This window comes from Venturia canescens, chromosome 3 (genome assembly GCF_019457755.1).
Source record: "Venturia canescens isolate UGA chromosome 3, ASM1945775v1, whole genome shotgun sequence".
In the NCBI taxonomy this organism is placed as follows: domain Eukaryota; kingdom Metazoa; phylum Arthropoda; class Insecta; order Hymenoptera; family Ichneumonidae; genus Venturia; species Venturia canescens.
This window is the reverse complement of record NC_057423.1, coordinates 13,378,274-13,392,926: the sequence shown is the minus strand read 5'-3', so window position 1 is coordinate 13,392,926 and position 14,653 is coordinate 13,378,274. Positions and strand designations below refer to the sequence as shown.

General features: G+C 38.6%; 1 protein-coding gene across 3 annotated transcripts in view; it reads right to left on the bottom strand.

The window, feature by feature from the left end:
* The window catches only part of LOC122408181 (ecdysone receptor-like), a 189,884-nt gene that overhangs the window by 152,496 nt on the left and 22,735 nt on the right, over window positions 1-14,653 (bottom strand). Inside the window, exons 2-3 of one of the 3 annotated variants that reach the window (XM_043414820.1) lie at window positions 12,553-12,638; window positions 11,244-12,005 (exon numbers count right to left, since the gene is read on the bottom strand). The gene's annotated coding sequence lies outside the window, so the exon portion shown is untranslated. Of the gene's footprint in view, window positions 1-11,243; window positions 12,639-14,653 lie in introns of those variants that run through there. The other 2 variants (XM_043414821.1, XM_043414822.1) reach the window with 2 other exon arrangements.

The window sequence follows — 14,653 nt, the reverse complement described above, 5'->3', positions numbered from 1 at the left end:
ACATGTATATACGTTTAGGCGCATTTCTCCCCCTGTTTTATGGTTTTCCCTCTCTCTCTCTCTCTCTCTCTCTCTCTCTGCTCGCACGAAGACCTACACGTAAAAGTGGTTTCGCTCGCTCCCTCGTGGACGATAAGCGTGATATAGGGTGGCGTTGTGCGCCTCGAAGCTTCGACAGAGTTTCACGTTCGTGATGTAGGTGTACTACGTATTGATTTCAGGGCATAAATAGACCGCGGAGTCTCTATTATTCAAGATGCAGCGGCAGAGTCTCTTCCTCCATTGCAGCCCCCATTTTCGCTCTCTTTCGTTTTTCTCTTTCTCGCCCACGCTTCCTGGATTGAGCTCCACATTTGCTATCTCTCTCTCTCTCTTCGGTACAGTTAATCGTTCCTAAAATATTTACGTGATTTTATCCGCGTATGGGAAAATAATTTGTGCTTGAGAAAAGTGCGCTAGAAGTGGAGGGGCTGTTTCGACGTTTTGAGAAGCAAATTCCTTTGTCTCTGTCATTGAATTCCGATGATTATTTCCAAGGGAAAAATCCGACATGAATTGAGTGCGTTATTTCGAACGTTTTTTCCAAAATCCTATCACATTTCCGCGATGTTAAAACTGCGAATGCGTTTAGCGATTCAAATGGGCCGCTTTCGCGAAATAAGTCGCGTACGTTGTCGCAACGTGTCGCACGCTCGAGATGTCAGCTCCGGTGCGCGAGCCTCGAAACACCGAGATTTTACGGATCGCAATGTTTTCCGCAATTAATAAAATGCGAAGGGGTAACGAAGTTACAGTGGAACTAACGAAGCCGGGCGAGCGATAAAATCGGTGGGATCACCGCGCGGGGGAAGCGAGTAAGTTGAGAAGTTGGGAGAGATCGTTGAGACGCACGTGCGGCTGTCTCAACGTATCGAGTCACCGCAAACCACTGCAAGAAATAAGAAGGAAAAAACGAGGATAAAGAAACAGGAGGAAAGATACCGATAGAGGGAGAGAAAAGACTGAGGTAACTCGAGCGAACGAATCAACCGACATTCCAACATTTTTTTTGTTATACCGAGTGTCCCAAAAGTAGAGACCATTGAAATATACCAAGTCTCGAAAATTCATTAAAATAAATTCGATTTTTAGTCATCAGAAATATTTAAGGAGGGTGGCTACGTTCGTCAAATTGATAAGAAATTGATCAAATTTGGTGATAATGTTCTTCAACATCAAGTGCGAAGACACAATTTTTTTCAAAATTTTCTTCTGCTTAGTTATCGAGTAATTACGGGTTAAAGCAGATTTCTTATGCCCGGAATGTATACCTATACATATGGAAACGCTATGCTTATACACTTGAACTTTAGTGATCAATTACTCGATAACTGTACAGAAGAAAAATCTTAAAAAATTTGTATTGTCAAATTTGGTCCTAAAGAATATGTTCACCAAATTTTATTAAATACTTATCATTTTGAAATTTTTAATGTATTTAACATGGTTTAGCATGGCAACATTGTATCGTCGGTAGCCACCCTCCTTAATATTCGATATGTTAAAAAGGGATTTTCTAAAACGATTTTATATGCCGAGGTTCACCGGAGCAATTGACACCGCCTATAAAATAGAGTAACGAACGCTTTTGGTGTCCATCTTGAACTTCTTAAGGTAGATCCTGCCTGAAGGAATCATGTTTTATGGGTGTCTAAATGAGATCGATTTTTACTCCCTAATTAGAGATATCATCACTTTAAATTAATGTCAGAGTTATTAATTCGAAGTTGTAAATAAATTTTTTCAACTTATCTTTTGGCGAATGAAATTCCAAGCCATTAATTAATCGGGGATCCATCATGGACTGAACCCGAAATTTCATTCGTCCTTGGCAAAATACTATTGTTTTTTATGTAAAAAATCGCAGTGGAGAGCGCAAAGTAAAAACACAACAAAGCGAAATGGATCAAGAAAAAAGTGTTAATAAAAAGACAGAACGCTATGACAGGGGCCAAGCCAGGAAGAGACAAAATGCCAAAATAAGCAAATGTGAGGTTATACGAGTGCTCATTACCAATTTCGTTCAATTTTTAACGTAATAGATCTTCATCACTTAACATAATAGATCGTCTCGAATTTTTTCCCAGACCTTCATAATATACTCCATTGTTATTGTGTACTTTGTCATGAACTTCGTAAGAAGCGTTCATTCGTTTTATGGAAAGATAAATGATTTTTAGTCCCTATAAACCTGTGTATTTTTCTTCACATTTAAACACGTTTATTTAAATAACCAATAAGACGAACCCTTTAAAATGTGATGCGCGTGTCAATCGACTACCAATTTAAATTTAATTAAATTTTTTAAAATTATTTTTTATTTTTATTTTTTATTTTATTTTTTAAAATTTATTTATAAATTTATAAAAAATATAAAAATTATAAAATAAATAATAAATTAAATTTAAACTCTGTGTACGTTTCGAGACTTTCTTAAGAAAATCGTTTCGTGCATGAACTACTTTAACAAAAAGCTGATGCGACTGACGTATGGTTCAGTATGAACCTCGTTCTTTAAGAAAAATTGATTTTTTCGGTACCTCACAAGTGTTGAATGAATTTTACAACGTCGTACAAACATTCAATAAATTTCTTTTTAGGAATTACAAAAATTACCTTTTATAGTGCAGTAGGTTCGAAACGCATAAGGGATCGTGTGTATCAAATTTGGAAATCTGTTTTTACTAATTTTCCCCGATCGGGAGATATCCTCAGAGCTTGAAATTTGATAAAAGATTTCGTCGATATTGTCCACGGTATTAAAATTTACATAAAAATCTGCTCTTTGCTTAATATCCATGGAAAAGCGAGCGTGTCGGGTTATTCCAATTTTCTCCCAAACATCGATCGTTGAAAGAGCGAAAAAGCGGGAGAATAGCTGATGCCAGGTGACGCGTGAAATGGGAAAGGTAAAGAGTCCCTTTTGTTTGACAGCGATCGATAAATATAAACGTTGCGAGATGAGGCAGCGACGAGGGAGGAGGGAGGCAGGGCCGAGTATTGTGCATATACTCGTCTATAAATGTGTGCTACAAAGTGGAGAAACAGGGTGACGTAGCAGAAGTATATTAATGAAAAAAAAAAAAAAGAGAGAAGGAGATGCCAGACCGAGATGAGGAGAAAACAGCGAGAGAGGGACACACACAAAAACGAGGGGAAGAATGGAGAAAGAGAGCTCTAGAGAGGGAGAAGAAATTGAGAGAGAAGGAAGAGTCGAGACTGGCTGCCTCCAATGAGAAGAGATTTCGAAAGCTACATGCAATGCAGTACGAGAGACAGAGAATAATATTGCAGCCGACTAACGCGCGTATACGTTCGAAAGCCTCGTTTGCATCCGACATGTTATAATAGAAGGGAAAAACGGGAGGAAGCTTCTCTCCATGATAATAATGAATGCTTTCGCGTGTGAGCGTGAGTCCCATCGACGCGAGATCGTGTGTGTCGGTGCTCCCGTTCGTGGGTGGCAAAATGTGCGTGGACGCGCGTCTCCGCGTGAATGTTTGCACGCGCGGGGGTGTGTGCGAGAAGGAGCGCGCGAGGGTTCGACGCGCTGGTAAACATTTTCAGGCGTTCGTACGATCTATCCATCTTCGCGATGGAATTTCTATTAATAGGGAGGAATTCGTACGATTGAGCACGCTGAATTCGATGGCGGATTACCGGAATTGAGCTCTCGGCTGAAAAAACTCGTCGAAACGAACGGAAAATGCTATTTTTATGGGGCATGAAGATTCGCTCGATTTCCGTAGTAATTCTCGCCTCGCCGTGTCAGGACAAATCCTCGAACCGTCGTTGGCCGCAGTGTTCGTCACAGTGCTTCGAATTAGACAAAGATGCGCGCGGAGCTCTTTTTGCCGGAATTCGAGCAGAAAGAAGACATTGTGCATGCACCAAGAGCAGGGCGCGCGCAGGCAGGAGCAAGACCGCCGACTCAGTCGCGAACAAGGGCGCGATGCGAGCGATGAAATATGCGCTCGTAGTGTGGTGTCTCGATTGTGCGAATACATCCACCAACGGTGAAGGTACCAGTACAAAGTTGTACGTGTTTTACAATCGGCTAAAAGATGAGGGGGTTGCTCGCTGCTCTGGAGAGAAACGAACTCACACACACGCACATGCGATCGCGCGCGTGCATGGCTCCGTCGTGTACATCGGGCGCGAAGAGTTTACCGGATATGAACTAGACTGCAAGCAGACAAACCAGCAATGGAAATCAATACACTTTTCCCTCTTCGTTCTTCTTTTCTACGTTCCCGTTGCTTCGCCCCTCCTCCCGCCGACCCCGCCGTGGCACTCAACCCTCTTTGGGTTTTCTCATCACTGCGGGACTCGCGGACGGATCCCCGCGTCTCGGGGTATGTTCGATATGGAGAATTCTCGATATTTAAAGTGGAGCGAAATTTTATTGGGAAATATACTGATTGGAATGGTAAATTTGCACAATTCTGAAAATTTTTACGGTCTGAAGGTCGATCCGGAGAGGAAATGAGTGGAAGCCACTTTTAGGTTTCACTTCTAGGCTTTTCGTTTAAGGACATTTGGCACAGGCTTACAATGTTGCCATGCTAAACCATGCTGAAAACATAAAAAATTTCAAAATGATCAGAATTTTATAAAATTTGGTCAACACATGCTTTAGTGCCAAATTTGACAATACAAATTTTTTAAGGAAGTTGAGGCTGTACAGTCATTTTTTTTATCCAAAAGTTATGACCTGTACCTTTCAAAAGTTAGGCCAGTTTACAGTTTGGCAATGTTGCATATACACTTTAAAGAAAAGTTGGGGAATAAAAGACGAAAAACTGGTGAAAGCTCAGTCGAAAACACGAACGGTGACGATCCTAGCCTCAAAAAACTGCACGGGAAACAGATTATTATTAATATAGTCTCAGCAAATCTTCTAATAAATCTGATAAAAATTGACATTATTCGGCAAGCCTCGTTCATATTGCTCAAAAAATTTCATATTTTTAGCATTATTTTTAACGGAGATATCACTGAATGTGTCTTGACTTCCATAAGATTACATATTATTTGGCTCAAATTGTTATTGATTTTTCTCAGCAACGACGCTCCTAAACTGTCTGAAAATTTAACTGATTTTTTTTTACACTTCACTTTATAAGATGCACTCGGTTTAAAAGCGATGACATCATTTTCATTCTAATGCCTCAACTTCCTTAAGATTTTTCTTCTGTACAGTTATCGAGTAATTGATCACTGAAGTTCACGTGTATAAGCATAGCGTTTCTGCTTAATGCGTAATTACTCGACAACTAGGCAGAAGAAAATTTTGAAAAAAATTGTGTTTTCACACTTGATGATGAAGAACGTTATCACCAAATTTGATCAATTTATAATTATTTAGACTTTTGTACCAAACACCCTTAATGCGCCCTTTTTATTATGAACAAGAATACGAGGAATGAAGAGAGGAAGCGAAATCTTGTCACGTTGTCTCTCGCACTGATGATGCGAACCAGCCCCGGAAGGCTGCAGTGTCGAATTGAAGTCCCTCGGAAAAGTGAACAACATCGAATCAGCTGACAAGAGTTCTGAAAAATGCTGTTATTACTCGAGGGGTTACATTTAGTCAGAATTTTCGAAAAATTCGATATTTGGTTTTCGAGAGATTCTCAAAGTATGACATTTCCAAAATATTCTCTGAAAGTTTTATGACGACCCGTTCAAAACTGAGCGAGTTAGGGCCATTTTTACTGTTTACGGTCTGTGGCCCGCGCGCGACCCAGGTGTAAAGGAAACCGTATTTTTCTCAAAACAGTTTTTTCAAAACCGGTCACCACGATATCTAAAAAACGAGTGAATCGATTTACTTGAAATTTTGCATACTTCATTTTATATCAGAAGACAGCCCTTGTTCGAAGGATTTTTTTCGATACATACTTTTTTTATATCAAGGAAATAAGTGATTTTTCGACCGAAACTTAGACTTTCACTTTCGATCGCCAACCATTTTTTCAAAAATTTATCATTTTTCAAATCCTTCGATTCAAGACTAGATATAATACAATACAAAAACTTCATTCATTTGGTTTTTATATTTCAAATAATCGGTAGAAAAGTTACAGTGGTCACCGCGGAAGGTCTTCTTTTAACAGCACTCCAGAAATTATATCTGCCCTATTTGTGACTTTTTTACAATAAAAAAAAAATTATGAAACACAATCAAAAATATACTCTTTATATGAAAAAAAATAAAATAAAATAAAAATTGAAAAAAAAAAAAAAAACAGTTCGAAACCTGCAATCATTTCCCCAAAAAAAAAATCACAAACACGCACGCCCTTTTTTCGGCCCCTAACTGGATGTAACCCCTTAAAAAATGTATTCTGAAGGAACGTTCAGCTTCCATGATTTTTCTCATATTTTAGGTAGAAAAGACGTGTCCCATTTTTCGTGTAAGCGAGGGAAAGAGGGGAGGAATAACATAACGTTAGTATGCACGCGAATTTATCTGGTATAGTCGGAGCGATAAACGGTAAAGGGAAAAGGCGAAGAGGGAGGACGAGAAACACAAGACCCCTGAAACTGCTTTTGAACGAGGTACACACGCAGCGGCATATACACGTTTGTAAGGATCCGAGATCGATGGTGCGATAAAGAGGGACGAAAAAAGGCGAAATTATTTATTCAACAAAATGGCTCGGAAACGAACTCGCGCAACGATCGTGTACGTTATCGGGTAACGAGCACACTCCCCCGGGAAGCAATTTTAGCTGTACTCGTTGAGAAATCTTGGGGAATAAATGGTGTTGGGCGATCGGGAAAATATTTTGGAAATCGAGTGCTGACTCGGATTGAATTTTTGTTTCTTTTTGTTTGTACTGAAAATTCTTCAGATTCAGGGCTCTCGAACACAGTGACTTCGAAAACCCCGTCGATCTGTTTACGGTTTCAAGAGAGAAAGAGATTCCTCTTTTTTGTGTTTTTCACATTCGACTGTGCGGCGAGCGTGTGCGTCGACGGAGAATCGTCCGAGGGTCTCTCCCGGATCGCCTTTTAAGGTGTTCGCGTTTCAGGGTCTCTTTCTCTCAATCGAGTTGCGAAATACTGGCAACAGAGCTCGTGAGAACATCTCCCCTCTCGATTAAAACTCCGATAAAGCAAAAGTAGAATAATCGCGTGGCGTAACAATCGCTCGCTTTCTTCGTGAATTTATCAAATTTAGTGAAAATTCAAATTGACTCTTTAACTTCATTCTCAATTACCCGAAAAATTCGGAAAATTTTTTGACTTTTTTTTCTCAACTTCTGTATTTGTCCGAAAATTAACGAAAAATATATTTTTTCCGAAACATCAAGTTTTTTTTTTAAATTTCCACTATTGTCTATATGAGAGTTATGGCAGATCTCGGGAAACGTGGGGCAAAGTGTGTCGGTTTACATATGTGCTGTCAACTACTGCTGTGTCCAAAAATTTATTTTTCACAGTAATTTTTCATATTCTGTCAAAAAAAATTATTATAAAATGCTCTACGGACGATTTTGACTAGATGTCTCGAATGCATGGTGAAATTGAATGAAATTTGAATTGAAGAAAAAAAAAAAAGAAATAGCCTCGAGTGGCCACTATCGCACCTGCACACAAATCATGTGTCCACTCTGCACAACTTTAGCACTGAATCCATGATTCGGTGGATGAAGAATACAAACTTTTATAAAATTAAAACGCACCCAAGGTGCATCGAATGAAAATTATAAAAAAAATTTCACAAATTTTTGAGGAAAATTGCCCCGGAATTTTTTTTTTTTTGAAAATTGAAAAAATTTCAGTACATTTCTTGGTTTTTGAGAGTAAAAAATAGACGGAGCTTTTCAAACTCCTGAAAAGTTCAATATTTCCTTAGGTATCCCGTTTTTCCCCGCTCTCCCCTATTTCATTTTTTGCTCTCAACATTATAAGCATTGAATTATTTACACTCGAATGAAAATAAATGGAAAAATGAATCGATGATTGGTGGACGGATGCCCGGCGGAAAAAGTTCAATTTCTTCTTCAAATACGCAAACCGTATTTGAACGGTTCGTGTATTTGACGGACGAGGGAACTAGCGACCAATTGTTCGATAATCGTATAAAAACAAAGTACGCATAAAGTGATATGAAAAACGCTCAAAAAGTTTGCTTGCTCTTCAGTCAACCGAATCAACCGAAGGTATGAAAATCTGATATTTTCGTTTTGTACAGAAATGTAAAAACAAAATGTTTCAATATTTCCTTCGGTTTTAAAATGAGAAAGATTCATCGGTCATCGGGAATTGTGGACAAACAAGTAAATCTAACGAAAGCCAATTCGGAGAGATTTTGAAAACGGCGAAGATGAGGAGTGTCCCGAGTTTTGATGAACTAAGTTAAAAAAGCTTCAGTGGTTTCGATCAAACGACAAAAAATCGGACGATTCCGAATACTTTTCGGAGCATTCTCCCGAGAGGGAGGCACAGTGTTTATTAAAAATAAAAATAAAACAGAAAATGAATAATCGACCAAACTAATAAAACGCGAAATGGCAAAAGTCTTGAAATATCGGAATAAGGTCATTGAGTGATATTTATCGAGGACACACGACGACTCTTGTGTCTCTTTTTTCGAGGGTGCACGTGTGTGTGTCTGTAATGACGTACAGTCGCCGGGAACGAGAGACCCTTTTTTCCCCGCGAGATCGTATAATTTTATCTCATTACGAGCCGCGTTGATAAACAAGTATGAAAACATCGGGCGGTGTCGGTTTACTCATGAAACATGTGTAACACACGTGTGCGTGTGTCAGTGAGTTTGTAACGTTGTAAAAAAAGTGGCAAGAGGAGAAAAAATAGGGTGTTAGGCCGAAGTGACATTTCGCGTGTTTCCCGTCAATAAATAGTTCGCTGAAACTGCTGCTGCTGCTGCTGTTGCTGCTCGAGTAACGAGATTGACGTAATTAGTTTTGAGGCAAGACGAGGGTGTAAAAAATATTTCGATACTAGGCAAAGATTATTTGTATTATTTTAATTACGTCGAGGCCCCGGATCCAAAGGGCGTCGATAGAGTGAAATTCTTGACATATTATTTCGATCGTTTCGATCGACTTTTCTCTCGAATTCGGAACGAAACATCGTCGATTCTCATAGGACACTTAGGATTTCAACGCTATTGTTCGGAATCGCGACGAGATATTCTCGATGGGAGAATATCGAATCGCCTTAAGAGCCAACAATTCTGTGCTCGCGGCTCTCGTCTTCGTGCTGCGAATATCAAAATGAGATCTCGGCTTATAACTGTAAGCTCTGATTTACGACGTTTTTTCTCGTCTGAAGACTTTCCTTATGGAATGTAAATGTAGGTATAGAAAAAAGCGTTTAATAATTTGGAAATATTTTAATCTCACACTCGTCATCGATGAAGAAAGGACAAAAACGTCGCTAAATCCGTTCTGCTGCATATTTTCGTACGTTGACACGTTACGTTTGTTTAATATCGTCTAATACCGAAAAATGAGCTTTCGAATAAAAAATTGGAACTCGTATTGTTCGTCATAATGTAAAATTTTGAGAATTCTCGATCGGGGACTATAGAACGGTCAATGGGACGACGCTGAAGTTTGCAACGTCCGAGTGTCAACATTTGTAATTCACTAATTTTTTATTTCACGAAATCGTTGGTGTAGGTTGAAAAACACCGAATTGCAAATTCGGTAGGGAACAAAATGTGAGAATTACCGAAATATTTGGAGTTTTTTGTGCACTCTAAGATCATTCCATCGATGGATTCTAACGACTTTCGGTTTCAAATATTTCCGAACGTTCCCAGCAATCGCCAAAGGAATTTTGACCCACGTCGCCTCGTGGAAACGATTATTCCCGATTGAAACATCGTCAACCGAAGAAAATTAGCGCAACGAAGAGTTTTCGGGGTTCCGAATTAAGAAGAGGAGCAGAAACAACGGATTGAGAGCCTCGCAGGCCAGGTTTTTTGTTGCAACAACGCGACGAAGAAACCGCGTGCAACGCGGACACGAGGACGACGCGTTGACTCGCCCGTTCACTCATGGCGCTCGTTCGTTCGCGTTTCTCAGAAGCGATTTTAAAATGCAAATCGCGTGTTCGAGTGTGTATCGTGGAGCGCAGTACCGAGGCGTTTCTATGCCCACTCGGGAGGTTCTCGATCGAAAGAACCGAGCAACGTTGCTTTTCAGTTGCTGCTGCGGTTGCTGGCGAATTCGTCACGTAAGAAGAGAATGCACGAGTTCATTTTCCCTCTCCCTTTTCCGGAGCTCCGTTGCAATGGCAACGTACCCCGATTGTTCATATTCCGTTACGAAGAGACGTCTTAGACAGACTTTTCGGTTGATTTTTTTTTCGGAAAAATTCTTTATCCCCAAAAGATAAAACTATTATTCGTTATTCGTCTTTCTTCAATATGATTTTTATTCTACGGGGGCACTGGTCACACTGAGATTCTGGCGAGTCAATTAATAGCATCATAATTTTGAGGAGGGGTGAAACAACAATTTGTAAGTCTTTTCGGAGATATTCGTCTCGCGCCAAATCACAAAAACTCAACTTATTCGTTGATCTCCAAACTTTTATGATCAGATTTTCTCTCACTCCTCGGCAATATTGTTCGAAATTTCCTAATGATTTTTTTACGGCGCTGAAGTTTTCAACGTTGGAGTCCAACGAAATGATGGAAAAAAACTCTCCAATAATTCCAGTAATTCTCCTATTTTGTTACCTGCCAAATTTGCGATTCGTAGTTTTTCAAGCTGCACCAGCGATTCGTGAAATAAAAAATTGGTGAATTAAAAACGTTTTTTTCGTTCATTTAGTTGAACTCCAACGTTGGAAACTTCAGCGTCGTATTTTTTTTCATCTGAAATAATTTCATGAAGAAATACAGTTTTTTGGTATTTCAATTTTTCTATTGAATGGTTGAACAATTGAGTAGAGAATTTGGAATTTTTTATGGTGTCAAGTGTTGAAATTTTGTAAAATGAAAGAAGATTTCGATTTGTAATCACAAGCTTTTCGGATGAGTTTATAAAAAATTGAAAATCTCCCTCAATCAGTAAAATTTTTAAAAAATTGACAAATCGAAGTGAACAAAGAACGGTTCTTTCGATTTTTCGACGAAAAATTCGCCGAATTCATCAAAAATTCCGAATCATTTGCAACATTTGCAAAAGGTGAAAAAAAAAGTGAAAACGTACCTCGAGATATTGTGAATCCGGAGCGTCCAAAATCCCCGTGTCGAATAATAGTATCGCGGAGAATAAAATAGCAAGAATAATAAGATCGTACGTTGTAATGAAAGATGTCTCGTAGGTTTGAAAAAATCCACTTTGCGAAACGAAGGAAATATTAATCCTCAGAAATCTCGATTATCCATTTGTGATATAAGTTGATGGTTTTTTTCAAAAGCGAATATCCCATAAGCAACAGAACACTGATTCGCGCACTATTATGATCATTCGACGTTTTTCTTCATTTTCATTAGATTTATTGATTTTACGTTTTCCGTATATTTATTATTACTCTTAAAATTATTTCACCATTATTTTCATCTCTCTTTTTTTTTTTATCGATCGATCGCTATATATCCTCCCGTTTTATTATTTATTCGACGTATTACTCAATCAATGATAATAAATATATTTGTCTGCAGGTACTTTGCTGTCCTGGTTCGATTAATCTTCTTCGAAAACGTTTATATCGGTGTATTCAAGTGTCCCATAACGTATGAGATTTTTCTTCTTTCATTCAATTTTTATTGCAATATTTTGTTGGTTGTTAGTCAACAAGATTTTTTCCTCGACGTAACAAGTGGTCGGTGTCCAAACCTTATTACGCGATATTATTTCACCGTTTTCAAAGTATTTTACTCGTTATTCTCGTTTAAATTAAATAACTCTTTTGTCATATCTTTTCGATAATAATTATATCTCTGACTCGGGGGTCCAGGCACTATTGCGCTGTGAAAGGTAGAGTATTATATTGTTATTAGTATTACTATTAATATTATGATGATTATTATTATTAAAATTTACGTTGTTATTAATGTTGTTATTATTATGATTATTATTATTATTATTATTATTAATATTAATATTATTCGTTTTTGTTTTAAATATATGTTTGAAGGTACTTGTAGGTACGAGGTATTTTTTAAGGTAATTTTAATATGCGTTTGCTATATGCGCTTGGTATTTAAAGGTTTATTTAATATTTTTTATTTTCTCTCTCGTATTTCTTTGTGTTCCTCGTATGTATAACGATCGATCGGAGCTTTGAGAAGGATCAATTTGGGTGTGTGTTTTTCGCGTGTGTTCCAATGACTTCTCTAACTTGAAATTGACGTTTTTCCGCGACCGCGAATGATAACGACGAAAAATAATGCGAAAAAAAATAATATCAATATTAATAATAACAATAATAATAATAAATAATAAAGGCTTTAAGTGTGACAACGAGAAAAATTTTCCCTCTCGCGACGCACAGAAGGTCAGAAGTCTTTATCACCTCCTCGTGTTTCCCCACTTAGCCACATTGCAGTTATTCGTCGAGAAGTCCACCTTTCCCGACCTGAGCTCGACTTTCACCACCATCTGCAAACAAACGGAGAACGAATTCTGTCACGAATTTTTGTATAAATTGAGCACGACATGGGAACCGTGCGTGAGCTATAGAGCTCCTCTTGTGTCTGAATGTGCAACTTGTCCAGTGCTTTTTGGACTGTGAAAACAAATAAAATTCCGGAAAAAAATAATGTTGAAAATAATCAAGTACGGTTTTCGTCCGGTCAACGACGCTCGCATTCGAGACCAAAATTACGTAAAAGGGAAAAACTGTTTGAATCGAATGACGGTTTAAACGTCGTCGAAACAGAAAGTTTAGGAGATGAATTGACGCAGTGCTCAACTCTTTGATCCATCTGGCCCGTTTCTCACTTTTCCATGGAGAATGGACTGGGAAAGAATAAAGTTTTACCGGTTGTTCAATATCTTGACGTCGAAATCGTGCATTAGAGCACCCTCGAATGCAAAAGTATTATTTCCATCGAGACATGATAAATTTTATTTCGTAATGCGAAAATTAATAGTTCCCATATGCGCCTGCTTCAAGTCGCACCTAGGAAGTGTTGGAATTGACCGCGTAGTGGCACTGTAGACGCTGCGCACGGTCTCCAAAGGAATTACAATTTCGTGTTTTCTTCGACGTACTTTTCGTGGCAAATAATTGTGTGGGAAAGTGTGAAAATTTAAAAGCTGTAAAAATTTGGAGTAAAATTTGTGTCAAAATTTCAATTGGAGCTTTTTTAAGGAATTTGAATATTGAAATTGAAGGAGAAAAGTTGAAACAATGATAAATCGATTCCCCCAAAACTGTAATGAGAATCGTTGCAGTTTGAAACCGAAAGTTAATGAAAATAGAAACGTTTAATCGTGGAGAAAAAACGCAAAAAGATTATGAGGAGTAAATAAAAGAATATGTTGTTCTTAGATGAGTATCAGAGCGTCGTAAAGTTCGAGTGTGAGGCATGTGCACGCTCGAGGAGGAGAGGAAAGTGCGCCAATATCATGCAAGATTTTTATCTGGTCATTACACTTAAAACGAGAGGCGCAGGAACATTATCTCGTGACGATCAAGGAGGAAAAATATATGATCGCGCGATAACTGCGTCGGTCGATTAAAATGGAGAAAATAAAATAAAAACGTCACAGCACTTAGACATTTTAATGCGTGCCGCTGCATTCGTTTGATTAACTCAATACTTTCGATATCGCGAGAAATTCCTCGAGCAGATTACGAAAGTTGCAGCACACAAACTGTCCGTTTGCAATGTTGCCGGATCTTTGGCACATGCGCACATCAATCATTTATCTGGCCAATGAAGATTATATAAAACAGTTTCATACGTATAAAATGAGAGTCGCGTATACAATGCGGTTTGTTATTTCAATGCTCGATAATAAAAAATACAAAAAAATACTCCTCTGTACAAGCTTATCTCGGCTAACCTACATATTCGCTAACAATAGTGATACGAAGGCAGCGGGGTCGGCAGTCAGTGAAAACGATGATACGAAACCCATGAAAGTGTGAACAAAAATTTGAATAAACTTTCCGTTCTCAAAATCGAAGAAAAGTCGTATAATTAAAACTCAATCGATACGACGCCTCAGGCATTTTCACAAAACATTTATCGTACGTAAATAGAGAGAGAAATCCGTCGTGAAAATGGATGGAGGAGTGAGTAAAGGTCACTGGAATGTCGACGAGCTCCACTGAAATCTAAGAAGCTTAGAGGAAAAAACCGAGATCATCGGAGACTTTTGGCGCGGCAGTTGATCGCTCCATTTTATCTGGAGCGTAAAAAAATGTAGTCGGACGTAACAAGAGTCGGGGCATGATTTACCTGCACGTCAGAACAAAGCGGCTCGCAACGCTGAGAAGAAGCGCAGAGAGTCATAGAAGTCATAGAAAAGGTGTTCCAGGTACACAATAATCCTTGCGGAGATATTCGGACCGTTGAGGAAGAAAAAGGTTCTCGCTCCGTAAAAAAAAAGTAGGAGATTCTCCACCGACTAGAGGGTTCTGGGAGCGATGATCCTCGGACAGG